The 16080-nt window shown below is 37.7% G+C and overlaps 1 long non-coding RNA gene across 1 annotated transcript in view; it reads left to right on the forward strand.

Annotated features, from left to right (window-relative positions):
- LOC131408620 (uncharacterized) overlaps positions 1 to 14308 on the forward strand; it is a 352918-nt gene extending 338610 nt beyond the window's left edge. Inside the window, exon 3 of the long non-coding RNA XR_009220797.1 lies at positions 14015 to 14308. This is a non-coding gene — a long non-coding RNA (uncharacterized LOC131408620). The remainder of the gene's footprint in view (positions 1 to 14014) is intronic.
- Positions 14309 to 16080: the final 1772 nt, after the last annotated feature.

A 16080-nucleotide genomic window follows, 5' to 3' on the forward strand; every position in this document is an offset into this window, starting at 1 on the left:
ATAATAGCAAAATAATAGGTAGAAAATATTGACTCCATCCTCACATACACATGCACTAAAATTCATACAAAACAATGAATGTAGATTGTGCTGTGAACGCCTGCCCCCAGTCTGTTTTTAGGTGAAGGCTTGGAGCACAAAGAGTTGAAATTGCCTAGTTAGCATTCTACTCTGCAAGTCTTCAGTGGATATCTCCATTCTCCACCCATTCTCTCTCTCCCTTTCTGAATATGGCTCTTTTATATCCTTTTCCACATGATGTCTAAATTTCTCTGGTTCCTGCACTTACCTGCTCTCTTAAGACTTTTCTACATCTCTGTTTATTTTGCAGAGTAATTTAGACCCATCCTAATTCCTCAAATCCTACATCTCCATATCCAACATTTTAGTTCTAGCAAACAATAGAATTTCCAGTTCCAGTTCCAGATCTACCAGGATCTACCTTTCTGAACAGATAGTGAGTTAATTATAAACAGTTAATCCTTTTCATGTCATTGTCTCCTTATCATGTGTTATCATTTCTATGATGAACTTAATATGTTCTATTTAAAATACAGGGCAAAGTGCATCTGATTTGCTAAGGAATGGGTGATATTGTTAAAACATCTCAGTTTCAGATTTTCAGTGTTAGTGAAACTGTTTCACACAGCAAAGGTTGAATACCAAATGAGGATATTTGTATCTGTGTGTCCATCCTAAGAAAGTGCTACAATGGTAACTCTTTAGAGCTTGGAAATGCAGCACCCTAACAGGTATTATTTGGAACAGTGGTACTTAACTTGTACTTTGGGTATCACTAAGTAATAGCTATTGCAATTTTCCATGGCTAGATCATATTGACAATTGATGGTAGTGATGAGGATGATGGTGGTGGTGGTGAAGTCTGTCACAATTTGAGCATCTATTTTTAGATGATTCACATGTGCCAATTTGACAGTCTCACATTAACACTTCGAAGTAGGCGTCTTATCCTCATTTTCCAGATGTGGAAAGTGGGACCTATCCTTCTCAACTCTTCATGAGATTTTTCATGGTATCTCTCTCCTTGGTTTCCATTGTTTATGCTATATCATAAGAGACGCTTGCATATACTGGTCAACTGATCGGATGTTTTCTGATGTCGTTAGTGACTTTCATGAGGGAACTGCATTGGATTAGGAGATTAGATTCTCAGACAGTTACAAATCCAGTGACCAAAAAGGACATGACAGAATGTTCTAAGACTGCCCTTTTCTCTGAGTCACTATTTTTGTAATGAAGGCAGGCCTCGGAGTCAGCTCTCATTCCCAATCTCAGCATGAACAGTTATTAGGTGTGTAGAGTTTAGCAAGTCCCTTAACCTCCCTGAGTCTCCATTTCCCCATCTCTAAAACATACATAAGGATACCTGTGTTGCAGGATTGTGCAATTAGTGATAACTTACATAAGAATCCTAACTCAAGGCCTGGCACTTTGTAGGCATTCATTAAACGGGAGCTTACCTTGACAATGATTTTGACTTGAATGTTTTGCCTAGAAGCCTGTGGTCCAACGCCCCCCACTCCCTCTGATTATCTGGCGCTACTTTCAGTCTCATGTACGAGAGGAGCACACTCAATGGGGTGAGAAGAAGGTGTGCAGTTCTTTCCTTCATTAGGCTTTGAGGCTGCAGGCTCACGCTCCTGCTCTACTGCCTCTCTGAGCTCTGCATGGTGGGGAGGAGGAGAAGGGAGGGACTGTCTTTCTGGTTACGGTAACTTAGCCAGTGCCTAAGGTACAGCCATCTGTTCGGCTCCTGATCTCAGGAGGCACGTAGGAAAATGGGAGGAGAGCAGAGGGGCCTGCGTGTGGGGAAGGTGGAGCTGAGGAGGCAAAGGCTTCAGTAAACTTCCACATTTCATATTGAAATTTTAGCAGGAGGTGTAACCATGCTGACTTTCTTGAATGTTAAAATGTTTGGACTGGAGAAGGGGAAAAACGGCATGGAATTAGACTTAATACCAATCTAACATAGACTTTTGACTTCTCATTGCTGTTCAAATAAGAATATACGCAAACACACAAGCTTGCACTATGATGGCAAATATCTAGATTTGTAGGGTGCATGTGGCTTTTGATCATTGGGACTTCTAGCTCATAGAAATCTCGCTGCATTTCACAATTTCACAATTCATAAAATTCATAAACAGCGGATCCTGGTTCTGTTCTCACCATTTCCTGTGCAAATGGCTCCAGGGACCCTAACAGATTCTAAAAGGCAGCAACATGCAGCTCTGAAGCTAGAGAGCAAAATACAATTGTGAATTTGCTTATCCTTTCTTGCTCTGGACATTAACCAGAGCTGGCTTTTTATCCCCAGACATATCAATATAACAGCACTGGGGAACAGAAAGCAAATTGTCTTTGACCTCTTATTTACTAGTGCATTAAATTACTAGGGCACTATCTTCTACTTTTGTAGATTTTAAACCAGATTTTCTTGGTCCACCCAGAGGTTACAGGGATTTTCTGTCTCTAGATATTTTGGAGTGTATCTATGTTCAGACTTGTTCTTAAATGTTTCTAAGAGGAGAGACTGGAAATCTTTGAGTACACACTCTGATTTCCACACTGTGTCGATCAGAGCCCTACTTGGGGGCGGGGGAAGGCCAAGTGGCTGAGACTCTATCTCCCTCCCCTGTCTCAGCTTCTCCCTCTCTTATACATGGCATTCTGTATCACATTTCATTTGGTGCTTTCAAGGTTTTAAAATAAATCACTTTCATGGAAGAGTTCTAATACATAGGAAAGGAATCTGTGAATACAGTGTTTTTAGGTTGACTTAGCATTTCTGCTTTTGGTAATAGGCAGAGCTTGCAGAGGAGTTAAGGATAAAGGGACCATGCAGTATCCATTACATCTTTTTAACTGTAGAAACATGTCACCTGCAGTATTTAAGAAACAAGTAGGCAATGCAATTAATGTGTCATCAGAAGGAAAAAAGATGTTCTACAGGAGCTTTCTGATTGAGCTTTTAACAATATATATTTTTAATCTACAAACATGCTCATATAATGAAACTTTTTATTAGATTTCTAAAATATCTGGCATCAGCTCAAATTAGGAAACAGGAACGTTTGATTCACCTGTACTGACTCTTTGCCTATTCCCTTCTAGACAAACTTCTTCAATGTTTTGTCATAATTTGAAGTGGGGGAGGAAGGTGGCCACCAGAAAGGTGACCTATATTCAGAACTGACAGAGTTCCAATCCGTGTGGGCATCTGGAAATGGCTGGCTTTCCTGGTACCGTACCTCCCAAAGATCTGCAGTCAGTTTATAAGATACAAATATTCAAGTACAATGAAACAATGCCCCGGGTGTGATCAAAGACCAATGATGAGGGTGAGGCAAGCTTAACCAACTGCCTGCAGTGTTAGTTATAACCCGGAAACAGTAGCTCTCCATTGGATGTGCCTAAAATTCACTGATGCATCATTCATGCACTTATTTACACACACAGGTACACTGACATATACAATAACACACATACGCACACATCTCAAATGGGCTGTCAATGATTAACAATTCAACTCCCTTAAGTAGTAGGATAATCTGAAAAGTTAATAGTGAATAGTGTTACAGCTCATAGGATTAGTTAATTAGACAAAGGCTTGCAGGCAAGATTTCTGTAGTCTGTTCTGCTAAAGTGATGGAACCCACTTAGGCAACTGATGAAAAAAGCAGTGTGAACACTCTTCAAGGGAGGAAATGTGGAATGTAACAGAATAAAGCCTCAGCATAGCAGTAACGAGCTGGCAGAGGCATTGCCATCCAGTGATTGCCATTTGTCAGTGCCGGAAAAGGCAGAGGCTTGGGGAAAAGATTTATAATTTTGGTTATCCTCTTTCCTACTGCTTGAAGGCAATTTTAATTACTTTTAAAAATCAGTCTCTAAACTTGCATTTCCCCGCATGAATTGTTGACCTTCACTTTCAAGGACAAGTATGCAAAGAGCGCTTGTCCATAGTAGGTAATAAATGCATTTTATTAGATAAAGGATGGATGTTTAGCCATATTCGGATTAAGACCAATATCCTATTATTTTAGAATTGTTTTAAGAAGAAAAATATATTGGCAAATGCTGCTGCTTATACTGTAACTGGCTCTTTGTGATCCTTTCCAGAGCTGCAACAGTGTTTCTTTCTTCTTTATACCAAAGTCACAAATATAATGGCCTATATCGGTCAAGTGGGGTGTTCAAATAAATGAAGCAGAGTGGCTATAAAATCAAATGATGATGATGATGATGATAATGATAATGAGGAGCACGTGTACATAGTTTAAAATTGTGAATGGCCTCCCAGATTAGGCATTTGTTTTCATAATGAAGTTTGAGCCCAGGGTTGCTGGATTGTCTGATTAAAATTTAAAAACTTAAGCTTTTTACTTTGATATAACTGTAGAATCATGTGCAATTTCAAGAAGTAATACAGAAATGTCCCATAGTACCCTGTAGTTCCACCAGTGGCAACGTCTTGCAAAACTGTAGTACAATATCACAACCAGGATATTGACATTGACACAGCCGACATGTAGCACGTTTCCATCACCGCAGGACTCCTCATGTTGTCTGTTCATAGCCATACACACTCCCCTCACACCCTCACACCCTCCTTAACCCTGGCAACCATTAAGCTGTTCTCATTTCTATAATTTTGTCATTTCAAGAATGTTATATAAATAGAGCATCCAGTATGTAACCTTTGGGATTCGCTTTTTTTTCACTCTGCATTATTCTCTGGAGATTCACACTGGTTTTTGTGTATATTAGTAGTTCCTTCCTTTTTATTGCAGAGCAATATTTCATGTCATGGGTATATCAGAGTTTGTTGAACCATTCACTCCTTGAAGAACTTCTGCGTTGTTTCCGGTTTGGGGCTATTATGAATGAACATTCTACTATAAACCTTCACGTACAGGTTTTTGTGTGAACACAGGTTTTTATTTCTCTGGGATAAATGTCCAGCAGGGCAATTGCTGGGTCATATGGTTGTTGCACATTTAGTGTTTTTAAAAACTGTTCAACTGTTTTCCAAAGTGGCTGTGCCATTTTACATCTGGACCAGCAATCTGGACCGGTTTTTCCACATCCTTGCCAGTACTTAGTGTTATCACTATTTTTTTTTTTATTTTAGCCATCCTGACAAGTCTGTTAATAGCTCATTGTGATTTTAATGTGCGTTTCTCTAATGGCTAATGATGTTGAGCATCTTTTTATGTGTTTATTTGTCATTTGTATGTCCTATTTGGTGAAATGTTGCTTCATGTCTTTTGCCTATTTTCTAATTGAATTTTTTGGCTTTTTACAGTTTAGTTTTGAGAAATATTTATATATTCTCAATATTTGTCTTTTATCAGATAATATATTTTGCAAAGAGGTTCTCTCAGTCTGTATATTGTCCTTTTATCCTTTTAACAGGGTATTTTGTAGAGCAAATGTGTTTAATTTTAATGAAGTTCAATTTATTAATTTTTCATTTTATGGATTATGCTTTTGGTGTCAAGTCTCAAAATTTTCTCCTTTTTATTCTGAAAATTTTATAGTTTTTTCTAAACCTTTTCTAAAAGTTTTATATTTAAATCATTGGATCCATTTGAGTTCATTTTGTACGTATGAAACTAAGTCAAGGGTCTTTTTCGTTTCTCTTTTTTTTTTTTGTCCTATGGATGTCCAATCATTCCAGGACCATTTGTTGAAAATGCTATCTTACCTTCATTGAATTGCTTTTGCATCTTTTAAAATAATCAGTTGGGCATATTTTTTATAGTATCTGGGTTCTCTATTCTGATCCCTTACTTTACATGTGTCTATCTCTCTGCCAGTACCACATAGTCTTGATTACAGTAGCTACATAATAAGTCTTAAAATTGGGTAGACTGATTCCTCCTACTTTCTTCTTATTTTTTAAAAATTATTTTAGCTATTCCAGTTCCTCTTCTTTTCTATATAAACTTTAGAATAATCTTGTCTATATTTATAAAATTTTGGCTGGGATTTGATAAACATTTTATTCAAAATATATATCAATTTTGGGGAGAATTGATATTTTTACTATGTTGATTCTTCCAATCCGTAAACGCATGTCTCTCCCTTTATTTAGATCATTAATTTCTTTCATCAGTGTTGTGTAGTTTTCAACATACAATTTCTGTGCATGTTTTGTTAGACTTACATCTAAGTATTTCTCTCTCTTTTTTTTAAAGATTGTAAATAGTATGGTATTTTGCATTCTGGTATCCATGTGTTCATTGCTAGTAAATTGAAAAGCAATTGATTTTTGTATGTTTATCTTATATCCTATGACGTCCCTGAACTCACTGTATCAGTTCTAGGAGTTTTCTTGGGATTTTTTGCATAGACAACCATTTCATCTATAAATAAGGATGATATGTCTTCTTTCTGCTCTGTATGCCTTTTATTTCCCTTTCCTGTGTTATTGCACTGACTAGAAGTTCCAGCACTATGTTGAATAAGAGTGATGAGATCAGATATATGTTCCCATTCTTAGGGAGAAGCATCTAGTCTTTCGCCAGAAAGTACAATGTTAGCTGTAGGTTTTTTTGTTGAAGCTCTTTATCAAGTTGAGGAAGTTCCCTCTATTCCTATTTTTCCAGGAGTTTTTATCATGAGTAGATGTATATTTTTGCCAAATGCTTTTTCTGTATTGATTATTATTGTGTGATTTTGCTTCTTTAGCCTGGCAATATGATGGATTATATTGATTGATTTTTCAATATTGGGCCATCTCTGCATCCCCAGGATAAACCCCATTTGGTTATGGTGTATAATTCGTTTTATGTATTGTTGAATTGTATGTGCTAATTAAGGATTTTTGCATTTATATTCATGGGGAATATTGGTCTTTAATTTTTTTTTTTTTTGTACCATGCTTGTCTGGTTTTGGTATCAAAGTAATAGTAGCTTCATAAAATTAATTGTAAAGTGCTCTCTCCTCTACTATTTTCTGAGAGAGATTTTGTAGAATTGATGTTAATTCTTCTTTAAACATTTGATAGAATTCTGTAATGAAATCATCTGGGCCTGGAGATTTGTGTGTGTGTGAGTTTTACAATTACAAATTAAATGTCCTTAATAGTTACAAAGTTATTCAAATGATGCGTTTCATATTGGGTGAGTTGTGATACTCTGAGTTTTTTGAGAAGTTGGTCCATTTCATCTTAGTTGTCAAATTTATTTTTGTAGATTTCTTTGTAATATTCTATAAAAATCTTGTTCATGCCGTCAGGGCCTCTAGTGATATCCCATTTCATTCTTGATATGAGTAATTTGTGTCTTTTTTTCCTTTGTCAGTCTTACCAGAGATTTGTCAATCTTACTGATCTTTACAAAGAAACGAGCTGTTTCATTGCTTTTCTGTATTGTTTTTCTGTTTTTAATTTCATTGAATTTGGCTCTTCATTATTTCCTTCCTTCTTCTTGCTTTGGGTTTATTTTTTTCTTTTTCTAGATTCTTGAATTGGAAGCTTAGATTATTGATTTGAGACTTTTCCAGTTTTCCAATGGATACATTTCGTTCCATAAACTTTCCTCTCAGCATTGCTTTAGCAGTTTATCACAAATTTTGATGTATTTTCATTTTTCTTCAATATACTTTAATGTGTATTTTGATATTGCTTGAGACTACTTCTTTTACCCATGAGTTATTTAGGAAACTATGGTTTCGTTTTCAAGTGTTTGTAGATTTTCTTCTTATCTTTCTGTTATTGATTCAGGTTTGATTCCATTATGGTAAGAGAACATATTCTGTATGATTTCAATTCTTTTAAAATTTTTGAGGTTTGTTTTATGGTCCAGGCTATGTTCTGTCTTGGTATATGTCCCATGGGCACTTAAGAAGGATTTATAATCTGCTGTTGTTGGGAGGAACGTTCTATGAATGTTGAGTAGACCCTGCTGGTTGATGTGTTTTAGGGTTCTTCTGTATCCTTCTTGATTTTCTGTCTAGTCATTTTATCAATTGTTGAGACTCTGGTGTTGGAACGTCCGACTATAATTGTGACTTTGTTTCTTTTTTCTTTCAGTTCTACCATTTTTTGCTTCACATATTTTGCAGCCCTGTTTTTGGGTACATACATATTTAGAGTTGCTATTTCTTCTTGGAGAGTTGATCCTTTCATCATTATATAATGCCCCTCTCTGTCTCTGGTAATTTTCTTTGCCTATGAAGTCCACTTTATCTAATATTAATATAGTCAATCCTGCTTTCTTTTGATTAATGTTTGTGCAGTCATGCATCGCTAAATGATGGAGATACATTCTGAGAAATGCGTCTTAGGGAATTTCATCATTGTGTGAACATCACAGAGTGTACTTACACAAACCTAGATAGTATAGCCTACTACACAGCTAGGCTATATGATCCTTATCCTACAGGACCACTGTCATATTTGCAGTCCGTCATTGACTAAAATGGCATTATGCAGCACATGACGGTATTATCTTTTTCCTTATTTTTACTCTCAACATGTCTCTCTTGTTATATTTAAAGTGACTTTCTTGTTGACAACATGGAGTTGGGTCATATTTTCTAATTGACTCTGTGGATCTCTGTTTTTCAATTTCTATACGTAGACCACTTGCATTTGATATAATTATTGCTATTTTAGGGCTTATGTCTGCCATTTTACTTGTTGTTTTCTATCAATTCTCTTGTTCTCTTTATTTTTCATTTCTCTATTTTCTTGTTCCTACTTTCCTACGGGCTAATAAACATTTTTTTGAACTCCATTTTGATTTGTCTCTAGTGTTTTTGAGTGCATCTCTTTGTATAGCCTTTTTACACAGTTTACTGCTTCGTCATTTTACCAGTTCGAGTGAATTGTGGAAACCCTACCTCCCTTTATGTCCCTTTATCCTCCGCCACTTATAATATAATTTCTTAAATTATGTCCTCCACATACCTTTAGAACCTCATCAGACAGTGTTATAATTTTTTCTTCAACCATCAAAAATAATTTGGAAAACTCAAAAGGAGAAAGTATATTGCGTTTACTCATGTTTTTGCTTGCTATGTTTTTTCTTCCTTCCTGTTGTTCCAAAATTTCTCCTTTTATTGTTTCCTTTCTGTTTCAGAGAACTAATTTTTGAACTATTCTTTTAGAATAAATCTACTGGTTATAAATTCTCTTAGTTTTCCTTCGTCTGAGAATGTCTTGTTTTCTCCTTCATTCTGTAAGGATATTTTCACTGGATATAGGTTTCTGCATTGAAAGTTCTTTTCTTTCAGCACTTGAAAAATGTTGTGCCATTTTCTTCTGGCCTCCATGGTTTCTGATGAGAAATCCACTTTCATTCAAATTGCTTTCCCCAATAGGTAAGGTGTCATTTTTCTCTCACTGCTTTCAGGATTTTCTTTGTCTTAAGTTTTCAGAAGTTTGACTATGATATGTCTTGATATGGATGCATTTGAAGTTATCCTGTTTGAGCTTTGCTCAGCTTCTTAAATGCATAGCTTTATGTCTTTTGCAAATTTGAAAGTATTCAGCTGCTGTTTTAGCACTTTCTCAGCCCCTCTCTCTTTCTCCTTTCCTGAGGACACAAAAATTAGGTCTTTGTTATTATTCTACAAGTCCCTGAGGCTTTGTTCATTTTTTTTCTTTAGTCTATTTTTTAATCTGTTGCATAGATTGGGTACTTTCCATTGTTCAATTTCCCTCATTCTTTCTTCTATCCCTCCATTCTGCTCTTGAACCCATCTATTGAGTTTTTTGATTATTTTGTTTTTCAGTTCTAAAATTTCTATTGGAGTTTTCTTTATATCTTCTGTTTGTTTGCTGAGACTTTCTGGTTTTTTTTTTGTTTGTTTGTTTTGTGAGGAGGACTAGCCCTGAGCTAACATCCATGCCCATCTTCCTCTACTTTATATGGGATGCCACCACAGCATGGCTTAACAAGCGGTGCCTTGGCGTGCGCCTGGGATCCGAACCTGCAAACCCCGGGCCGCCGAAGCGGAGCGCGCACACTTAACTGCCTGCACCACTGGGCCGGCCCATCTGTTTTTTTTTTTTTTTTTTGATGAGACTTTCTATTTTTTCATTTGTTTCAAGTGTGTCCATAATTTCTCATTGAAACATTTTGTAAAGCTGTTTTTAAATCTGTCAAATAACTCTAACGTCTTCGTCATCCCAGTGTTGGCATCTATTGATTGCCTTTTTTAATTCCATTTGAGATCTTCCTAGTTGTTGGCATGACAGGTTGGGTTTTTTTTAATTGAAACCTGGACATTTGGGGTATTATGTTATGAGATTCTATATCTTATTTAAACTTTCTATTTTAGCTGGTTTCCTCTGACACTGGTCTGTCAGAAGGATCTGACCTCATTATTGCTAGGTTGAGACAGAAGTCCAGGTTTCTCAGTCAGTCTTCGCCAGCACCCAAGAGCAGGGAGCTCCTTGTTAGGAGCTGGGGGTTGGGGGAAGTTCTAGCTCCACTGGATAGTAGGAATAGGAGTGCCTCATTACTCCTTCCCACATGGCATCTGCTGACACCAACAACCATCAACAAGGGGGTGGAAGGACTCATTACCACTGGGAGATAGTGAAACTCCGAACTCTCACTAGGCTCCTCCTACACCACCCAGCAGAGGAGGAGAGGGGCATCTTGTTATCACCCAGTGGGGGTGGAAGGCCAGGCTCCCTATGAGGAAGGCATGGCCTCATTACTTCCCAGAAGAGGTGAAAGTCCTGGCTGCCTTCTTAGCCTTCTCTGAAACCGCTGTTTGGGGTTGGGGCACATTGTTGCTTCCCCAGTAGCGTGGAAATCTAGGCTCCCCACTTGGCTCTTGCTGGCGAAGGGGGGAGTGAGGCCACAGTGTTTTCCAGGTTGTTTGGCTAAAGTGAGGTGGTTACTATCTAAACGTTTTCTCTCTTATTAGGCTGTGCTTTTCATAGTCCCTTGGCTAGAGGAAGCTAGCTTTTGTTGGAGCTTTTATTGTGTGCCTATTGATGTTTCTTGGTTTCTGGTGTCTTTAGCTCCAAGTCTAGGATATATAGGGCAAGAAGAAATCCCAGGAACTCACCACAGTATTATTCCTTGGGTCCTGAGGGCCCTAGTTGGTCTGCCTCTTCTTTCCACTTTTCAGACTCTTCCTACATTTATTTTATATACAATGTCCAGGATTTTTAGCTGTACTTAATAGAGGAATAGGAAAAAGTACATTTATTCCATCTTCTTGGAAGCAGAAATTTCTAGACTGCCCAATTTTTCATGACAAGCTGGAGATCCAGATTTTAATATGAATTCTCCTGTTTTGTCTCTTTTAATATTGAAAATTAATTTTTAAATAACTGGCAGGCTACATGCAAAAATGTCTATAGGCCAACAGTGTGTGTACTCTGCTCAGTTCCCTAAGAAATTAGCTTTCCCTGACTAAGATTTGTCATTTTTTACCTCATTATATATAAATTTGTATCATTTATTCAAAGATGACTGCTGACAAACTTAACTATCAAGGGCAGAGCCAAAAAAGAGGAATTTAGCAGGAAAAGATCACTGGGCAACCCAATTAGGCGTCAAAATGTCTAAACACGAAAGTTCTTGTACTTTATAAATAGGTAATAAGCCTTTAGGCTCCCACTCAGAGCATGATTTAAAAAAAGTAAAATAAAATCACATACACACACATAGAAAGTCAGCCCACTTTCCAAAGCATGATGCAAATTAGAGAAGATAGGATTTCATGAGTCAGAAACACTGAAAACATTAAAAAGTAAAAACTTACAGTGAAGCAGGAGAGAGGGAAATTATAAAATCCACTCAAAACACCCAGTCTCCCTAAAAACCACTTGGGGCTCTTCAGTGTTGGTGCACACAGTCTTATAAATCCTCAGTAGGTGCTGAAGGTCTTCCTTGATTGGTGTGTAGTTTAAGTATTGAGATTTATAATTACAACTTTGACTTTTGGGGATTTATATTTTTATCTCCACCCTTTATCTTATGCAAGTCTGTAACTACTTAGCTAAGAAAAAATAATTTTAATCATTCAGAAGAGAAAAAAACCTACTTCTTATAGAGCCCCTACCATGTGTTAGACAACATATTGGGAGCTTTACTGCAGTATCTGTTTTAATTTTTACAAAAACTCTATGAAGTAGATACTATTATTTTCCATTTTTACAAACTGAGAAACTGAGTTTGAAAGGCCAGTATTAATTTTACAAGACACTGGATAGTCAGTGGCCATGATAGGCTTACTGTCCAATCAAGACCTCAATGGCCATGCTCTTAACCAGCCTGTAATATGGATTCTGAAATGTCAAGGGCACATGTTGGAAATTAAAGGAGGGGATATTTGGCATCTAGAAATTGCATCAATGTTAAGACACTTAAATGGACTATGCAGCAGCAAAATCATCCATGCCATCACTGACTATTCATATCCTTCAAGCCGGTCCTAGGATCTTGACTGGTGACTCTTAAAGGTGCTTCCCAATTTCCTGAGTCAGGAACTATAGGCTCCAGGAAACTATTTGCTTTTTTATAAATGACTGTGGCAGCAGCACAACTGTGCTTGGTGTTCATAACAGGTGTACCCTCTTTTTCATTGCCAATTTTCAAACAAAATTGTCCATGATTACAAGTAATATTTGATAATTTGTCAACAGGCGGGTTCTTGAAATCCAGAAGGACCCCTTGGTGTGAAAAGACAAGGGAGGGATAACTTGACTTCTGCTCTCTTGGGCCAGAGGCTGTCCACATTGCTGTGTATACAGGCTAGCCCTTTGGTATACATAGGCATCTCATTACAGTGTGGTAAATAGCCAAAGATGAGCAGAGGGGTTCAGAAGTACAGATCTGCTCCCCAAGTATTTTCTGACCTATTGAGGAGGCAGTGAGCAACGGTAGCATGGAGAAAAATTACCCGGGCTCCGGGTTGTATTTTCCAATTTAATTAAAATTCATATTTGTCCATCTGTCCAGGCCCTGTCCCTGTGATTCATGCTATTTTGCATGGCCAATTAAATCAATAAGAGCCTATTATTTGGAACTTGGAGGCATCGAAGCGTTTTTGTCATATTTACTAGGTAGAAGGCTAGTGTTTTCTGAGTGAGGTTTGGCATACACTTCTAGGCCCAGGATGTCAAGTGACAGATTGTGGGGCTCTCTGGTTGCCAGTTCATATGTTAGAGAGGTTCCTTTCAATCAGCTTACCTATTGTATTCAATGCTCTTCTCCATTTTTCTTTTCCACAGTGGATATCCCAGCAATGAAGGGGACAGTATGGATGGGCTTAGGTTTATGATCAGGTGGTTGTGCCAGTTAGGCCTCTTGTCAGCGGGATCTCCTGTTGGTAGGTGACTAGGGAAAAGAAGTGACAAGGTGTATCTAAGACACAGATTTGCAGAGGAGAGAAAACTGACTAGGAGTTTGCTGAAGCCTCATTAAAGAAATTGGAGGAAGATTGTTTGCATGCCAAGAACGCCATATATTATTCTCCAGACCCAGCTAGGCAATTTTGTGTGGGTCGAATTGACTTGGTACCATTGCAAAGCATCAGCAGCATATATTTATGCCTCTATAAAATATATAAAGTATGTATATATTTGTACACCTTTCTTTTATTTTTTTTGTTTTTGATATTTGTTTTTCCCTAACACTTCTATAGCAAAAAGAAAATGTAATTAAAAAAGGATAAAATCAGTTTTGCTTTGAACCGCTTCATAGTAAGATCTTACATTAGAGTGACAGACTTATCACGTCATTTGTGCACATATAGAAAATCAAAACATGAGTTATTTTGCTATTACTTTTTTCCCAAATCTATTAAATTAAACAGCAAGAAAATTAATTTACTGTATCAAGTTTTTCTATTTAGGCTGATTGTTTAAGTATACATTAAGCATTTGCAAAAGAGATTATGCGGCGCTGACCAAATTTGCCTTTTTATGCTTTTATCTGAGTCAGAGCGTGAGTGAGAACTGAAGACAACGTTTCTTATAATCATGGTCTTGGTTTTCTCCTTTGATGTTTTTAGGTGGCAAAGTGACAAGTGCCAAAACTCAGGCCTGACTTTTCTGAGAGCATTAGTGTTCTGCCTGATCTGGAATAATGGATGTAAAGGACCGGCGACACCGCTCTCTGACCAGGGGGCGGTGTGGCAAAGAGTGCCGCTACACGAGTTCTTCCCTGGACAGTGAAGACTGCCGTGTGCCCACGCAGAAGTCCTACAGCTCCAGTGAGACTCTGAAGGCGTATGACCATGACGGCAGGATGCACTATGGAAACCGAGTCACGGACCTCGTTCACCGGGAGTCAGATGAGTTTCCGAGACAAGGTTTGTAGAGTTGACCTAGCTGACTTGCTCAGAGTTGTCTTACATTCTTGACTTGCACTGTGGCGTGTTGATGACTGAGTTTGGTGAAAACTGGGAGCAAAGCATGCCGGCATCAAGCGCCCCGTTAGAGTTTAGTTTAAGAGAACAATCCCTTTTATCAACCCATATCAACTCCTATGGGTGTTACAGAAGTGCTTCGTTTTCCTGGACACTAAATTTTTTGACAATTTGGTGGTTGCTTTTGGAGACTCGCCATGGTGGGTTTTGACAGATGTAACAGACAGCAGACTCTTGGCTCCATAAGGGAGATTCCTCATGAATCATGAATCTCTATCCTGAGAAACATGAGATTATCTGTGGTTTTTAAACTGTTCTCCTTGAAGTCCACTCACGAGCCTCTAGGAGCTCAAATTTCTACTGCTTTATCCATTGGGCTTCTCAGTTAGATTCTCTTTGAACAAATGGTATATTGATTAAAACATAGTCGAGACCATCGCCCTCTTCCCCTATAATAATATGTATTTTTTCCCTCTCAAAAACGTGGTGTTACTTCCGAGTTACACATTTTTCTTTCTCTGTTTCAGAACAGAGGTGAACACATATATGTTATTACCCAATTCCATTGATATAATTCTCCCTCCTACTTTCACCAAAACTTAATTTTCTCATACTATTTTGATTTCTTTGGGGAGAATATTTTTCTCCCAAGCACTGACAGTTGGCATTCTCTTCATGTCCAATATCCATGAGGAATTTGGTTATCACTTGTCAAGGGTTGCTGTAAATGTATGGACATGTAGACTAAAGCAAAACAGTGCTGAGAAGCAGTCTGGCTCAGTTGATTCACTAGCTCCACATCTCCCGCTTTGTGTACCAGCCTCACTGTGTGTGTGCTTTACATTAACAGCTTAGCAAAATTACAAGTGAATGCACAGACATATAGTGAATACACTGGGAAGGGTCACTCTGCCAGTGCCAAGGGTCAAGGCCCTGCCTGCTAGGATATCGCATCACTGATTCTTTATTTCTTATTCCATGTTCCTGGCAGTAAATGTTGCAACTTATTTAATTCCTAATGAGATACCTCAGCTTGTGTCTTAGTCCTTTCAGGCTGCTATAACAAAATACCATAAACCGGTGGCTTATAAACAACAGAAATTTATTTCTCACTGTTCTGGAGGCTGGGAAGTGCAAGGTCAGGGTGCCAGCAGATTTGGTGACTGGTGAGAACTCTCTTCCTGGTTCATAGACAGTGGTCTTTTCTTATGTCCTCATAGCTGAAGAGGGTGAGGGAGCTGTCTGGGGCCTCTTTTATAAGGGCACTAAACCCTTTCATGAGGGCTACACCCTCATGACCTAATCGCCTCTTAAAGACCCCACCTCCAAATACCATTGGAGATTAGGTTTTAGTATAAGAATTTTGGATAGTCAGAAACATTCAGTCTATAGCAGCTTGGAATTCCATTCCTGGTTTCTTAGCTTCCTTAAGTTACTTACTTATCTTTTCCTTATTTCTTAGAAAACACTATATATAGTGTTTATATATGTATATAAAATCTACAATCCAGTGGTTTTTCTAAAAAACATGTTCTCATATACTTCTGGTTTAATTAGCTCCGTCTTTTGTATTTAACAGAATATTCAAAAAAATCAGCAAACGGTTACAATTATGTTTCCATTGCAATTGTAGACACTTGCAGGATACAATTTTTCTTTAATCTTCACTCTTATTTTCTGAGTTATCTTCATGTAAATGAAACACATTT

This window comes from Diceros bicornis, chromosome 1 (genome assembly GCF_020826845.1).
Source record: "Diceros bicornis minor isolate mBicDic1 chromosome 1, mDicBic1.mat.cur, whole genome shotgun sequence".
Classification (NCBI taxonomy): domain Eukaryota; kingdom Metazoa; phylum Chordata; class Mammalia; order Perissodactyla; family Rhinocerotidae; genus Diceros; species Diceros bicornis.